The sequence below is a fragment of the Camellia sinensis genome, chromosome 8 (genome assembly GCF_055761805.1).
Source record: "Camellia sinensis isolate YWXY chromosome 8, ASM5576180v1, whole genome shotgun sequence".
In the NCBI taxonomy this organism is placed as follows: Eukaryota; Viridiplantae; Streptophyta; class Magnoliopsida; order Ericales; family Theaceae; genus Camellia; species Camellia sinensis.
Genome location: NC_138968.1, coordinates 104,443,138 through 104,458,584, shown reverse-complemented (window position 1 = coordinate 104,458,584; position 15,447 = coordinate 104,443,138).

Below are 15,447 nucleotides of genomic sequence, written 5' to 3'. Positions count from 1 at the left end.
GCTAAGGTATGTCCGCAGATCTGAACCATCGAACTTATTTTTGCTAAATGTAAGCCATTTGAAGTCCGATTTTGGTGAGCCAATAGTGGTTTCCAACTATTTCGAGTATTCCGGAGAGATCTGTATAGTCAGATTTTTGAATCAGAGTTTTTGTAAAAAGTAAGAAGACGATAATGGAATCCACATCAAACTCAAGATCGATGATAAAGTTAAATCCTTCAAATTTTGCAATCTGAAAGCCTCAGATGAAAGAAATCTTATATTTTAAAGGCCTATTTGACCCTATTGCTCTAAAAGGGGTTAAACCGGAAGAAATGAAGGATAAAGACTGGATAAAGATGAATCAGAAGATTGTCGGTTGTATCAGACAGTAGATAGACCACAGTATGTTCCACCACGTTGCGCCAAGAGACAAATGCATATGTCCTCTGGACAACGTTAGAAGAATGTACTAGTCAAAGACCGCCTGAAACAAGGCCTTGGTGATGAGAAGGCTTATAAATCTGAAATTGAAGAATATTGTGTTTGTCGTCGAGCACACCAGTGAATTCAAGAATCTGGAGAATCAACTTGCAACCGTAAAGAGTTTTTCTTCTATCTTCTTTGCGGATTCAAGAATGTTATTGTAGATTTAAGAATTCTCGTGTACTAAAATTGTATATAGTTCTTGTTTTGTCGACTAGATTCATTACTAGTTCTTGTTTTGTCCACTAAGTTATAAGTTAATAGGACACCGGTTATGATTAACATGGTATTAGTGATGATATAAAATCATGGAAATTCATAACTAGTGTGTGAATGGTGACTCTCGCTCTGTAGGTAGGGTGAATAAACGTTAACCCTCTTTGGCATGAATCAGGATCCTCTCCTTGAGGTTCCTACTTGATTTCTTACTTGCTGGGCCATTGGGCCTACTTTTAGGCTCAGTTTTGATAATCCGAACCGTTCACATTTTAAGATTTATTAAATATATCATACCTGTAAAAAATCAAATTGATCGGATCTCAGAAAGCATGTGTTCGGAAAACTGTTTATTAAATTTTTAAGAAAAATAGTTTTTAGTTAGTTTTTCGAACACATACTTTCTGATATTCGATCAATTTGATTTTTTACAGGTATGATGTACATGACAAATTCTAAAATGTGAACGGTTTGGATCATCGAAATTGGGCCCAAAAGTGAACCCAATAGCCCATCAAGTAGGGAGTCAATGAGGGAATCCTTGCTCCGCATTACACACGACTGGTTCAGGTTCGAATGATGTTGACTCTCGCTCTCTATTCGTCAAACATCGTATAAACGTTTGAAACTGAATTTCTAATTTTTTAAATTTTTTTAATGAATTGCATGGTGGGTTAACAAGGCTGGTTAGCTGCTAATTAGTTTTCTTGAGAGATATAGGATTTGCTCTTTTTAGAGATCTTTCTTGACACAATAATGGGGAGGGTATATCTTATTTACTTTGATCAAACTCCAGCTACTCGTTTCTACCTCTGCGGTGCCTGCCCACAACACATGGCCTTACGACAAAAGTGTCTTGGCCACTTCAAGGTAATCTTTCTCTCTCTGCAGAATTAACTGTATCAGTTTTTGATGATTTCTTGGTATTGTTCGTTGTATATATAATATGAAGTTCTTGATACATGCCAAGGCAGTCCTTTCGTATTTTTTGTTCTGTTTTGTTGGATATGGTGCCACTTGGTGATTAAATTTTTTGCGGCCAAAGCCTGTTTTCCGGCAACCATTGTCATCATTTTGTTATCATATATTTGTATAACAATCAAACACTAGATAATCTCCCATTCCCATGTCTGTTCTACCACACACTACTTCACAAACCACGTAAACATCCCACAAGGAAAAAGAAAATCATGAAATAACCAACAATATCAGAACTCAAATTTGTTGAACTTTATACTGGGAGGAAGATCTCGTCGAGCTGAGTCGGCTACTGAAAAGCCCAGCTCCAAAAAATATTCCACGCGCGCTCACGCACCTCCTAAAAATGGTGGGTGAGTTTCTTTATCTACCACACACCAAATGCGCCGTCACACCAGTCTTACTTACACGCACGACACGCGGCCGATGGAAGAAGGAGAGTGCACTGCGCTTTATCGCCACGTCATCGACATGTGGATGCCATGTCATCGCCACACGGACGCCACGTCAGCATCGCGTGGATGCCACGTCATTGCCACATGGATGCCACGTCAACGGGGATTGTCATGTGGCTGCCACGTCAGCATCACGTGGCTGCCACATGTCTCACGCGTCATCGCCACGTGGCTGTCACGTCAGCACATTGTTGACTGGTCAAACTATCGGGTTGACCCGACTGAGAAACAAAGAGGTTATTCAGTGCTACGCGGCTATGGTATGTCCGCAAATCTGAACCATCGAACTTATTTTTGCTAAATATACGCCATTTGAAGTCCGATTTTGGTGAGCCAATAGTGGTTTCCAACTATTTCGAGTATTCCGGAGAGATCTGTCTGGTCAGATTTTTGAATCAGAGTTTTTGTAAAAAGTAAGAAGACGATAATGGAATCCACATCAAACTCAAGATCGATGATAAAGTTAAATCCTTCAAATTTTGCAATCTGAAAGCCTCAGATGAAAGAAATCCTATATTGTAAAGGCCTATTTGACCCTATTGCTCTAAAAGGGGTTAAACCGGATGAAATGAAGGATAAAGACTGGATAAAGGTGAATCAAAAGATTGTCGGTTGTATCAGACAGTAGATAGACCACAGTATGTTCCACCACGTTGCTCCTAGAGACAAATGCATATGTCCTCTGGACAATGTTAGAAGGAATGTACTAGTCAAAGACCACCTGAAACAAGGCCTTGGTGATGAGAAGGCTTATAAATCTGAAATTGAAGAATGATGTGTTTGTCGTCAAGCACACCAGTGAATTCAAGAATCTGGCGAATCAACTTGCAACCGTCAAGATGCCCTTGGATGATGAAATACAAGCCGTACTACTGCTCAGTTATTTACTGGATAATTGGGAGACGTTGGTGGTTTCTCTCAGCAACTCTGCACTAGAGGGGAAGCTAACCATGATCATGGTCACAGATGCCATGTACAATGAAGAGACAAAGAGGAAAGACATGGGAGGTAATTAGTCCCATGCTCATGTCACAGAAGATGGAGGCAGAGGCAGAGGCAGAGACAGAGGTAGAGGAGGAGGTAGGGGCAGAGAAAGAAGCAAGTGTAGAGGCAGATAGAGCAACATGAGTAAATCCAGAGACAGTAAATGCCAAGGTAACTCTAGCTTCACTTGCTTTCACTGTGGCTAGGAGGGTCACATAAAGAGGAACTGTCTAAGCCAGAAAAATAAAGGTCAAAGCAGTAAGTCAAAGGGAGATGAGAACACGACAACCACAACAACTAATGAAATACTTCTTGCAGTTGGTGAAGAGGAGGATGGCCTACACATGGCTAACCACAGCTGTACAGAGTGGGTGATAAACACAGCTGCATCCTATTATGCCACTTCCCACAGAGAACTCTTCATCTTGTACAACGTTGGAGATTTTGGCACTGTTCGAATGGGAAATTATAGTTATTCGAAGATTGTGGGCATTGGAGACATTAGTATTCAGACTAATGTCGGACACAAACAGGTTCTCAAAGATATGAGGCATGTTCTAGATTTGCGCCTCAATCTTATCTCTGGAAGCGCCCTAGACTGACAGGGCTATACAAGTACATTTGGAAATGGCCGTTGGAAGCTAACAAAAGGAGCTTTAACAATCGCCAAAGGAGAGATGTCTTCAACTCTGTACAAGACTCAAACGAAGATCTGTCTGGGAAGTCTAAATGCAGTAGAAGATAAGGAGCCACCAGACTTATGGCACAGAAGACTGGCTCACACGAGTGAGAAGGGATTGCATCTGTTAGCAAAGTAATCCAAGATATCCTTATCCAAAATGAGTGCCCTGAAGCCGTGTGTTCATTGCCTTTATAGCAAGCAGCATCGAGTATCATTTAGTTCAACAAGCAAGAGGAAAAAAGAAGTGCTTAGTATGGTATACTTAGATGTTTTTGGCCCAATCGAAGGAAAGAAATGGAGGCAATCCCTCATTCTTCCGCAGTAAGAAGTTTGATGTATGTAATGGTGTGTACCCGACCAGATATAGCTCACGTAGTTGACGTGGTGAGCAGATTCCTTGCCAATCCAAGAAAAGAGCATTGAGAGGCAGTCAAATGGATTCTTCGGTACTTGAAGGGAACTTCAAAGATATGTCTATGTTTTGGAGGAGTGTAGACACCCCATTTTTTACGGCCCTTCAAGACTTGGATGTTCTTGCAGGTACGTCCGATAATGAGTTTGTTTGCTCGCTAAGTGCTTGAAGTCCTCGACAGAATGCCCCAACTTTGAGCTTTTCAAACCCTGCATCCATTTTGTCTCATTTTTAGACCATGCCTTCGTCTTTCCAGCCTGCAATCTTTGGTGGCCTACCAGACATCCTTGGAGACTACTGGCCATCACTTCTTGTCTACAGGCCATTGATGTGACTTGTCGGCCATCAATGATGCCATGCCGGCCATCATTGATGGCCGGCCGGCCACCAATACTTTCTACAGATATTTATGCCAGCTGTGCCAACTGTTTGCACAGATGCTTGCATTTGTCCACACGTGGAGGGCTGGATCTTCTTATATAGATTTCATGTTTTCTATATATATGGGGTGTCCTCCCCCATTTTTTTGGCGTTAGAAAATTTGGGACAAAATTCTCTCCCTCTCTCTCTCTCTCTCTCTCTCTCTCTCTTGCAATTTTGTGCACACTTGCCTAGTTATATCACTCTTTTGCATATGCATCCTTAACCAAAATTTATCACCTTTGAGCTGAGGTCCATTAAGGTCTTGTTGGAGCTGTTGAATGTGGTTCTGACTTGTATTTGTGCCTAAAGTTGTGCTTGGTTTCAAGAGGTAAAACACTTGTCTTTTAAACTTGTTTTAGTACACTTGTTTCTCTATCTTTTTCCACTGTTTTGGGACCTTTTTTGAGCTGTAAAAATCTCTGTTTTAACGGGTCGAAATTGGTGTTTTAAGCCATTTAAAGTTGGGGGGGGTGTCTCATCCTTTGTTATACCTTGCTTCTAAGGCTTTTGCACCTTTGTTTCCCACTTTCATTTGTGTTGTAACTTAATTTGATTAGCTTACTAGTTTGTTAAATTAAAAGTGTTGTAATAATTAGTTAATTATTTTAACTATTTATTTAATTTGGTTTGTAATAATTAGCTTAATTAGCATAATTAGATTACCTTAATTAGTTGCTAGTTAGTTTAGCTTTATTCATTCAAACTCTCCTTTGTGAGAGCGTAATGTAATAATGTGTATGTCTTCCAACCCCACGTCTTTCTCCCTTTTATTTATCCGCTTTTGATAGTTAGATTAGGGACATGTTTCAATTAGCATACCTTATGCTTGCATCCATTCATTCGTATTGCATGCACCGTGGCTCAGCGCATCATTCAAACTACATTGTCATTTCAATACCTTTGTTAAATATGTGTTTAACCGCATGTTATCAAATTGATCCATATGCCATATTAGTAGCCGAGCCTATTAATTGCATATTACATGTGTTGCATTAGGCATCTTGTATAGTTAGGAATCATGCATATTTTTCTAACTCATATCTTCTTAGCTCGGAGTACTAGGTGAGTTTTAATGCTTTAGCATACTTGCACGAGTGTGAGTGATTGCCATGACTAGCATGCTTGCCATGAGGCTAAATGCTTACTTGATTAAACTGCTTGAATGCCTGTGGATAAATGCTTGTTGTTTGAATTGGAACGGTTCAACAAATGTGTGTTTTAAGCCCACTATGTGTAGTGGCAAATTCACTACTTTAAGCCCACTTTGTGAGGTAGCAAATTCGCAAATTTAAGCCCACTTGGGGTGGCAAAATCAAACCCTTTTTGCAAACAAAAATGAAATCGAATAGTTCCAATTTGATCAAACTAGTGTATATTTGCTTGTGTCACATAGTAATGCTAGCTTAATAACTGGAACAAGAGCATATAAGGTTAATAAAAAATCATATCATGATTAGTAGAGGTCGGTCTTTGATCGAGCGAGCGGGGATACTCAATTCATGACCATCCCCTCTTATACCTAAGTTCCTGAGCCGAAGCGACTTTGGTGATGACGGACACGTGGCCTTTGGCACGAGTCATGGGTTTTCTAAATTTTTCCAAATAAAATATTTAGGTGGCGACTCTGTATCCGGCAAAACAGTCCAATTTTGGCATTTTTGATTCAAAAATTGATTTTCTAAAAGATTTGTCGGATTTGGACTCTTTTGTGTTTATCAATTTCGCATTGCACTTGTAAGATTAGATTTAGAACTGCGGGAGTCTGAACTGTAGGGCTTTCCTTCAAACCTTCCGAAAGGGGGCGCGAAAAAGTCAAGCTATAGTTTCTAGTGACTCTGTTGGGGATTTAGAGAACTTGACTCGAACTCATGATATGATATTTTATCTATACTTATGTGTTTCTTTGCATTTGCATTGGTGCGCCTAAGTCACTGTGTTTGCCATCTGTTATTCCTGAACGGTTTGGTGGAGGCTTGCTCGGAAAAGCTTGCAAAAGGCTGACTAGTTGTGGGCTCTGCCACGATGAGAACACAACCCTTGGATCTGGAGTACCGTTGTACCGTTTGATCCTCCTTTCACTTCTCAGTGTTAGGTGTGAGTGGTATATTAGGTAGTCTTGCTGAGGTACCCTTTTTGACCAATCAGCCTAGTTGCATATCAAAAGCCATAGAGACTGTTCCAAACTAGGACAGATTGCTTACCCGAATTCAGGATTGTGTGAAACACTTTGCGTGAATAGTGAGCCCTAGCTCCTAACGAAACTTGGACAGGGTAACCCTACCCCATCATAGGGGTGTTTTGGCTCTCACTTAACTGGTATATGCTCTTAGAGTAAAACTCTACAGGAATATATGTATCAGTTGCAAGTTTGGGCATCAACTTTGGAGGTAGAAATTAGTGTTGAGTGCAGTTCTACAGCTTATGATTACAATTGTGTCTTGTTCAAATCTGAGCTGAGGTACTGTGCGGTTTCTGATTTTTACTTTCTTTTGCTTTATTTCTTTTTACAAGGTAGTTAATCACAATTGCTCCGGTTTAAGGTATCCAATAACGAAGTAGAATACGAGGCGTGTATTGCTGGTTTGGAAGCTGCCCTGGAACTAGAGGCAAAAAGGTTGAACGTTATCGGGGACTCAAACCTAGTTGTGTCTCAAGCAAATGGAGACTGGAAAGTCAAGGAAGAAAAGATGAAGATCCATCACCAGACCCTGGATGTTCTGATTCCCAGGCTTGAAAAGTTGACCTTTACACATCTATTGAGAGAGAATAACAGGTTCGCTGACGCATTATCAACTCTATCTTCTATGATAGACATCCCTCTGGGAGTTCGAATGTATCTGATCAACATTGAACAGAGATATACATCGGCCCACGAGTTTATCGCCACAATAGATGAAGTGCAAGATCAAAACCCTTGGTACTACGACATCTGGAACTTCTTGGAAAATGAAGTTTATCTGCTAGGGGCAAATGCCAAAGATAAGAAGGCAATACGGTAGATGGCCGTTCAATTTATCATCTGTGGAGGTAAACTGTACAAGAGGGGTCATCTGGGAATGCACAAGTTGTGTGTCGAAACAGAGGAATCAAAACGCCTAATGGAGGTCATCCATGGGGGAGAGTGCGGAGCACACATGAGCGGAGTAATGTTACCACGAAAGATTCTCAAGCAAGGTTACTACTAATCTACCATGGAGGAGGATTGTATCGGTTTTGTTCAGCGATGCCACAAATGCCTAATTCATGCCATTCTCATGAATATCCCGCCTTCGAAGCTGTACAACATGACTTCACCATGGCCTTTCTCAGTATAGGGAATCGATGTCATCGGCGCAGTCACACCGAAAGCGTCGAATGGACATGAATACATTCTGGTGATAATTGATTACTTTATAAAGTGGATAGAAGCTCAGTCTTATGCAGTGTTAAAAGCAGCGCATGTGGCTAAGTTCATCCGAAACAACATCATTTGCCGATATAGAGTCCCAAATGAGATCATTTCCAATAATGGCTCCCATTTCAAGAAAGAACTGATTGACTTGTTAGAGAAATACAATGTGGCTTTTCATAAGTCATCCACATATCGGCCACAAACCAACGGAGCTGTTGAGGCCGCCAATAAGAACATCATGCATATTTTGCAGAAAATGGTTGAGACCTACAGGGACTGGCCACACAAATTGCCATTCGCACTCTGGGGTTATAAAACTTCAATCCGGATGTCTACTGGGGCAACTCCTTATTCTTTCGTCTATGGGATGAAAGCTATTCTGCTAATCGAAATAGAAGCCCCGTCACTACGAGTTATTGCTGAGTGTCAGATAGTAGAGGCGGATTGGCAATAGAGCAAGTTCGAAGAACTAATGCTATTTGATGAGAGAATGCTGAAAGCATTGTGCCATGTTCAGGGTTATCAACACAGGATTGCTAGGGCTTTTAACAAGAAGGCTAAGTCCCAGAATCTTAAGGAAGGGGCTTTCGTGCTGAAAGACAACCGAGCTCCCATCCATGACCTTAGGGGCAAGTTCAGACCCAATTGGACTGGTCCTTATATCATCAAAACTATCTGGTCGGGTGGAGCTGTTATTCTTATGGATCTGGATGGCCAAGAATTTTCCCAACCGATCAACAAGGACAGGTTGAAGAAATACTATCCCTGAGAGGCTCGCTAGGCCGAAAACCCAGAAGGGTGACCCAGGCAAAAGTTAGAGCACAAAAATTAGAAAAAAAAGAAAAATTGAGCTCACAAGGTTGAAAATCCTAAAAGGCGGCCTTGGCAAAAGTTAGAGCACAAAAGGAGAGCATTAATACTCGAGTGAACCCGAACTGAACTACGTAAGGCCTGATTCCCATCTTCGGGATACGTAGGCAACTTTATCCTGAAGTTTGGCCGTAAACACCTCCAAATCAACTGTCTTGTCCATGTGGCTTAGCAGGTCATCTTTGTATGTTCTTTATCTGAAAGCCCGGTTGTGATCCTTATTCTAGGAGAAGAGCTGGTTATAGTGCTAAGCAGTACTATTCAATCAAGGGACAATTTGTGATCCTTGGATTCTGGGTTGTACATCTCAAGGATAGATTCCATGCGTGTCAATTTGTGATCTTTATCGAAAATAAAGAAAAGTTTTGATAAAAGTTGACTTTGCTCAAATTTTACCTTTTACAACTTAGACCATTTTTTGACCAAAAAGAAAACTTTCAGTGCTCACAACTTTAATTTCATTGATTTCAATACAAAGCTCTCCAACTCTCGATACAAGTCAAGTTGCTTTTATTACATGCATAAAACTTGAAAAGTAAGATCAAAGCAATAAACTAGGGGCATAGATGAGTCCGGTGCTCCTGCGTCCCCCGCTTATGCTTGTGGAAGCTTCTGATGCTAAAGTGGGCCCGGATTGTGCCTCATCTTCGAGCCAAGTTAGGCACTCGCTGGAAAGGGCACAGCTGAAACTAGGGGCAGGGGCCATAAATTCCCTCGTCCTTTAAGCAGTAAGGTATCTAGCCAAATATGAACCTCGGATGGAGAATGAAGCTGGGTATTCTACCCCATCCTCTGGGCGAATCTGATCATGTCCAAATTAACATCTGAACTAGAAAGGGAAGTAGAATACACAGTGTGTAAGGCCGATCAGCTCAATGCCAAGTTACCAAGCTATGTTGTAGCTCATCTTGGTCAGATTAAGCTAGGGCAATGCCAAGCAATGTCAGCAGCAGACCTGTTGTACATCTAGTGGCACCACCATCCTTCATTTGCGAAATCCACTAGCTATTGGCCGAAAAAGTATGCCCGTGCTGAGTATGCAGGGCAAGAGTCCACTACCTTTAGCTTGTCCATTAGCCGCAGTTGGGGAGGGATGAAAGAAAAGAGAGATTAAAGAATAGAGAGATGTATGTTAATAGAAAAGTAAAAAAAGGGCTTTAAGAGAGCATGAGTGCCGAGAGATGTGAGAAACAAATATTAGGAAGGGTGGGAACATTACCTGATGAAGTAATGGACTTCCTGCAAATTTGGTAGTCTCTTGCCAATGAAAGGCGTCTAAGCCCATCAAAGTCTCAGCCAACACTAAGCCGATGCAACTTTTGCCCTCTTTCAGGCCTTGCGCCAGTTCGACGAGTCAAATGTTAGACCTATTGAAACTAGGGGCAAGAAGGAAATCTGCCAACACACACAAGCGAAGGGCGTGTTGCCGAAAACTCTGCCAAAGAATATTACCTCAGTCATCAACCTCAGAAAATTGACGAATCAAGCTGGGAATATCCAGCTCCTTGTTGTGAACCAAAGATCGAGCCTCGTGTAAAGTAAGCCCGCACATCCATCCTAAAGCTTAGATGTGGCCAAAGTAGGGTTGAGGTATGATTTCCTCATCGTGCCGAGATTCCATTAGCACTTGAAATTTTTCAATTGTCAAGCATATCTCTTGTCCCCCAAAGCTAAAGACGTGTGTAATCGGGTTCCAACATCTAGCCGCAACATGAAGGAATGAAAAACAAAGCGGAGAACGACTCAGCAAGAAAAGTGCATTTATGCCGAAACCACAAAAATTCACCTTTTCCGAGCCATCTAAAGTCGTAATCCAATTCGAGAGTTTTTGGGCAAAAAAACGGCTCTATTTGTGATGAATTTGCAGCTGAAATGAAAAAACTACGAAGTTCAACCTTTTGAAGATGATAAGGCAGTGAGTGGAAGCCAGGTGCCAACAATTTGGAGGTCCTACAGATTAATGGCCGGCAAGCCACATTGGTGGCCGGCAGACCACCTCACATGGTTGGCAATCACTACTCATGGCCGACAGTCTCGCACTCTGACTTGTAGTCCTTCTTTGTCCTGAACAATGCTAGAAACATGTGTTATGTTCTGCTTTTAGTCTGTTTTAAGGTCTTGTTTAGAGTCCTTTCGATTTTAGCAAATTTGCTATTCTTGTATGTCGTTTGTTGTGGCATAGTTTTTCTCATCGAGTTGTATTTGTGTTGTTTTTGTTTATCAAGTTGTCGTTGTTTTGTTTATCGAGTTGTTATTGTGTTATTTATCGAGTTGTATATTTCTTTTCAATTTAGTTGTTGGTCGGTTCTTGACCCAATTAAGACTGTTGTGGCAATACAAGTGTTCAATTTTCATTATCAAATTCAATCTCATTTCCATGCTAAGTGGTGCTTATGATGCAAAATACAACACGTTTTCAAAGAAAAGCCGGTTTTCATTCTGATCATGGTTGTTTTTACAAAAGTGGAGTACAAGTTTTTAAAGCAAATAAAACTTGTGTAGAACTGTACAATGTGCTAAAACTATAAACAAAAAGAAACTAAGCAAAAATACAAAAAATCAGCGCTGGTCGCCTCAGACTCGAGAAACCCTCTTCGTCCTCTTCCTTGGAGGAGAGGACTCTAGGGCACTGTCTTCGTCAGTGCCGTTATCTAAATCTGAACTAGAGTCTGAACCAGAGCCATCTCCGCTCTCGGCCTCAGAGCTCGCCTCTGCTCTCAGAATCCGAGTCGGTGTCATCATCTCCATTCTCAAATGACTCTGAATGCTGACTCGCTGCCTTCTCAAAGTAGCTCATCTCAGCATCATCATTACTCAGAATGGGCTCTGAAGGGCCACTCCCATCTCGGGTCCTCTAGTCCTGCCTCGACCGCGTGTTGGAGCCTGCCTCTCTCTCCACCCCACTGCCGGAGGAGGTACTGCTAGTGTAGGTGCCGCAACTACCACTGGCACCATCGACATGGATGGAATCTGAAGATAGTTGTCACATATCAGTTATCACATGTGTATCAGATGCAAGCAGAATGTGTAGAATAAGTGTATGCAGAAATCAAATAAAGTGTATCAATGCAGTGTGTCATACGCAGTTTCAATCAGAATGTCAGTGTTGCGTGTCAGTGGAAATTTGATGCCAGAAGTGCAAACTGAAGAACTTACTGGGATACCGTGGAGGCCAAGCAATGTATCCCTCCTCTGTACCATCCCCATCAGCGAGGCTATCAGCTTGAGGGCGCCTCTTGTGTACTCAATCGATGCCTATAAATGCCGTTTGAATGATTAGTTTCTGCAAATGAATATATCTGAAATGAAATATGGAGTGCAAATGTAAAGTGTGGTTCATATCGAAGTCCGGCCTCGGATCCCGACAAGCTCATGACCAGCCGCTGCAAGGTCAATCGGGACCTGGTAGGCATCCCAGATGTATCGCCAACAAGTCAGCGTGGTGGGAGGCTCTGGTCAATCAGCTCTTCGCCTTGCCCTGGAAGCCCCTCTGCCACGGGCTTTGCTCGCTCGGGTCACTCTAGGCCTCGCTCTCGCGGCAGGAGCTCCCGCTTCCTCAGCTCCACGAACGCCGGTCAAGGGTGGCATCAAGTGTGTCTGTGTTTGTATGAAAGTCGCATAGTCGCCCTCTGCTTGAAAGAAGTCGATGTCTAGGCCCACCATAAACTGGATGACCTCCTCAATAGATAGGCTCTCAGTGGACCGCATGGACTCTGGTGGAGCCATCGGGACAATTGGGTCGGGCATACGCATAATCTAGCGCACGAAGCGCTCACCCAAGAACTAAGCCCAGCATACCGGGCCTTCAAGCAGAATGTGGTAGTGGGAGATGGCCCAGGCGCTGACAAATTGGTCTCGGACCCCCCTAACATCAAGGCCCATGGCTGCCACACGATCTGCAAACAGAAGTTGTACAAATTATTAATTGTTGCCAGTTGCTAAATGTGTGAAGCATAACAGTTTCAAAGCAAAAATGACTGTGTTTCGGTTTACCTCATGGGCAGCTATTGTGTCGATGTAACGCCTGAAGAACGTGAAAGGCTCACAAGTCCTACGGCGAAGCTGACCGTCATATACCCGCGAATAGAGGACTGTCAATGGAAGCTCCTCTACAGGCTCCGGGGCGAGAGTCGAGAAGTATGCGTATACCCATAGCTGTAAGGAAAATGAGTGGTATGTGATCAATACAATATCGAACAGATGCATAAAGTGCAAAATAGAAAGCATAGTGTCAGAACAGTGTTTGAGCAGATACAACAAAAAGCATGTGTTGAAAATGATATAAAGCAAAAACTGTAAAGAAAATATAAAGTGCAAAGAGGGAACTGAGATGTGTACCTCTCAGGCTCGCCAGTAGGCTCCAATTAAGTCTCCCCGCAGACGAGAGGTAGAGCTCATATATCTGTACAGTGTGGTGAGGCAGCTCCGCCCCAGTAGTAAAAACTGACCCGAGGAAGGGTCACCAGGGCACTCAGCAGATATAATCCAACAGTATTCCACTAGTTCGAGAACAAGGTGGTACCGAAGATGAACATCAGGAAACCCCTGGCGTACTGGTCGATCTCCTCTATCGTCTCGGGCTCGGTCCCTCTGAATCGCTCAGTGAACCATGTGTATCTGACCATCCCCGTCCAGTATATGGGTGGGTATGCCCGTAGCAACTCGAACCAGGTTGTCTCTCACTCCTCTATATCAGTATCGATAGGGATCGGATCACCTCCTACGTCTATGCTAGTGATTAAGGCAAAGTCGTAAGGAGTAATCATCATCTCCCCTGAGGTGGAAAAGTGGAAGGAGTTAGTGGTATCCCACCACCTCTCCACCAGCACCCTAGGAGGGGACAGCTCGCGACGACTCGAGTCAAGCCAAAGCAAATGAGATCGAAGCCCGCATCGACAATGATGTCTCGAACTCCAGCTGGAAGCTCGTCATACCAGTTGTGACGCCCCGATTCTACACTATAGGTCGCAATCAAGGGAGAGTCACTAGTGAGTCCTATGGTCAATAACCAAATAAGATCCCAGATCGCCGGAGGAGTCAAAATAGCCTCCCTTCTAAGTCCAGCTTTCTTAGGCAGCGCACTACCTTTTTGACAGATCTTACAAGGCATTGGCACAAGGTCACATAAGCGACGATAAGGTTCATACATAGGATATAGGTACATAACAACCACAATTATACTTGATTAAAAAGAGATTTTCCGTTACATTACATGCCAAAAAGAAGTTTTAAGCTTCATATGAGTCTTACAAAAATATCCAAAAAGAAACTTCTAGTATTCCTAAGATAGCCAAAAGGCTTCAAAGGTTTCCGGCTCATCGTCTTCCGCTACGAGTTTCGCTTCGTCACCTGGCATGATATGCCGTGAGCTTTGAATGCCCAGTAAACACACACAGACATCCCACCCCTTTTTCCCAGTCCAATACACAATCACATTTATAGCACCAAGTAGTAAAGCATGATACTCAAATAAACAAATAAATACATTAAGAGTTGAGTCAGATGTTAGTAACTAGAAATCCCCCAAAGAGATTCCGTCCTCCCGACCACAAGAATCGGACGCGGATTATTTGGTATGCCCCATCTTTTGCTGTTTTGTTGCAGAACTAACCTCGGATGCCTACCAACGGTTATATACCGCGTAGCGCCAACCGCATGGCCTCAAAAGAGACGGTAAAAATAGGGCCTTGCCCGAATCCCTCCTTACACCAAACCACCTAGGGTCCGAATACAACCGCTCCGTTCAAGGGTCCCGAAAACCACTTGCGCAAGTTTTAACCTTGAATAGGGAACGCATCCCAACAAACCATATATCAAATTTTCTCATCTTTTCATTACTCAAGTGTTCGAAAACCCAATACCCACCCAATTAGGTTTCCTGTTGAATTAAGTGTTTTAAGTCAAGGATAGTCCAACTAAACGATAAAATAAAATTCACATAAGCATGCCTCCTCAAGATAAGAAGATAAATAACATAACATACCCATACAACATTATGCCAAGATATGATAATAGGCCATTAAACATTTTCATGAATACAAGGGTATAAAACATCCAAACATAACAAATTTCCAGATTTAACATCACATGAAGGTTAATATGGAAGGACTACTTAGGTTCATCCACCGGACTCGGTTTTCCTATGGTTCGTAGAGAATTTGATCTAGTTCCTAGAACATTTTTCGGAAATGGGATTGCTTTTCCCAATTTTAAGTTATTTAGAAAATAGTCCAGCACTGTTCCAGAATCTGTCCAGAATCTGCCCAGATCTGTCGACTGTTACGAAAACTTGATTTTCTTGCAAACCACTCAATGTTTTTCGATGAAACCAATTTTAGTTGAAAGATAACTCCTTAAGGAAGGTTCTGACATAAAATATAGGTACAGAATATTTTTGTACATTTTTCTGGAATTTTTGAAAGTTGACTGAAAAAAACAGGTTTTAAGGTGGAATGCCCAAAACAAGGAAATTTATTAAAAGGGGGTTCCACCATGGGAAAGTTTCATTTCTTTTTTGAAGAAAATATGCTAACTATCACATGTTTAACTCAGAAAATTTGTTTGAAAGAGT